Consider the following 2007-nt stretch of genomic DNA (forward strand, 5'->3'; position numbering starts at 1 on the left):
TATATATGCATCTAATTATAAATAAAATATACTTGCATACATATATATATATATGTATATATATACATACTAGGTTTGTTAAGTAATGGTATGTCACCTGTTTTTGATTGTCTTTAAACCATGTAATTTCACCTAATTTATCCTACTGTTGTTATCCTACTGTTGTTAAACCTTTAGTCTATTGCTAGTTATATCTGTTTGACTTGAGTATTAATGTTTAAAAGGGAGTTCATAGATTGTTGGTTATTTGGATTGTTGCAATGAGTGAAAAGTTCAATATTTGGGCTCTTGTCTATCATCAGAGAATAGAAAATATCTCACAGCTTGGCCTACCTGCAACAACTTTTTGTTATTCTACTCCCTATTAAAGAGTGACCAAATCTTTAGACTTTATACTCATTGCAACAATCAAACTTATCGACATTCTTTGAGTAATTGTTACCAACACAATCCTTCACCAATTTCCTTGGTTTCCAGAGTTTATTTTAGTTTTAGTTTTGGGTAGTCATCCATAGTCTACAGAATAATGAGTTCCACTTGGCTGTTTTGCTTATACTTATTTCTTTAAATCAAACTCTTCAATAAGGCCTCCAGTTGCCAATAGTAGTGTTTGGGAGATTTCAAAGTTATGTATCATAATTTTTGGAGAAACCTTAGTGCCTCTTTCAGATCAATTTTTAATTATTTTGATACATTTCATTAGTGTGGTACAGAATTTGTTTCATGTTTAAATTCAATGTATTGAAATGAAAATGCTATTTAGTTTAGCTATTAGAGTTTAATGATTTAATAATTCTGAGGATTTTAATTTACCTTATAAATGTTCAGAATAAAAGTTTTACTTTGGAAACCATTTTGTATAAAGATTAGTTTAGATTGTATTTATTGAATTCCCTGGTGTTATAAGTTAAATGGATAGTTTTGCTGATTTTTTCCAACTTTTCTTTAAGTTGCATTTCATATTCACAAATATATATTGTTAGTGTTGTGTCTCAAGTCAGCTCTAATTGAGCTGAATTATTATCATATACTATCTTTTTGTATATCTAGAAGTACATTTAGTGAATGTGTCCTTCCTAAATTTGGTCTGTCAGGTGTGATTTGAGAAAGATTTAGCTACTATTTCTAGCAGATTGGACAACTTCATACATGTTTCTTTGTGTGCTCACTATGTAATATTTAAAATTCTAAATGATTCTTCAGAGTATTACTTTCATTTTTTTCTTTTGTTTATCTGCCATATATTTTTGTCTTGATATTCTGGCTATAAATACAAAACGTATGTTTCCCTGAACAAGATCAAAATTTACTGAAGTTTAAAGTTTCTGAATTAGTAAATCTTAGATAATGTCAAGGATACTTTACTTCTATTTAATAGGTTTTATAATATGATACCTTTATACAACTATAAAACAAATTAAACTATAGCTAAGAAGACATCATAAATGTCAGAAGGCAGTTTTAATATCATAGTAAACTACTAGGATTTAAACCAAATGCTTTTATGTTTTGTGAGAAAATTAAATGTATTTTAACTTATGATTCTGGACAGTAATTATGATGAACTTGTTAAAATATATAGATATGTCAACAAGTAAGACCTGCTAAGACTTTTGAAATTATTATGAAATTTTCACATTGTTTATGTGGTAATATATAGATATTGCTACACAATTTTAATTTAACATCCACGGCTAAAGAAGAAATTGTTCATAATTTAAGCCTATTGTTGTATTATTTGAATAGCAAATACTTAATGATTTTGAAAATGAGGAAAAATTATTGGTTTTGATTTAAAGATGACATAATTCCTTGAATTTTGTGATTGGAATGGCAAATTGATTGAAAATTTCCTTGATACTGATTTCTTTCTGACTGGAAAGAGGAATATGAAAAGAATAAGATTCAACAACATTGAATTGATTTTAAAAAAGCCCATTATGGTCCAGCTGGATAATGGATAGGACTATGTAATGTGCATTGCTCAAGATTTTAATTTTCATTAGC

This window comes from Octopus bimaculoides, chromosome 4 (assembly GCF_001194135.2).
Source record: "Octopus bimaculoides isolate UCB-OBI-ISO-001 chromosome 4, ASM119413v2, whole genome shotgun sequence".
Lineage (NCBI taxonomy): Eukaryota > Metazoa > Mollusca > Cephalopoda > Octopoda > Octopodidae > Octopus > Octopus bimaculoides.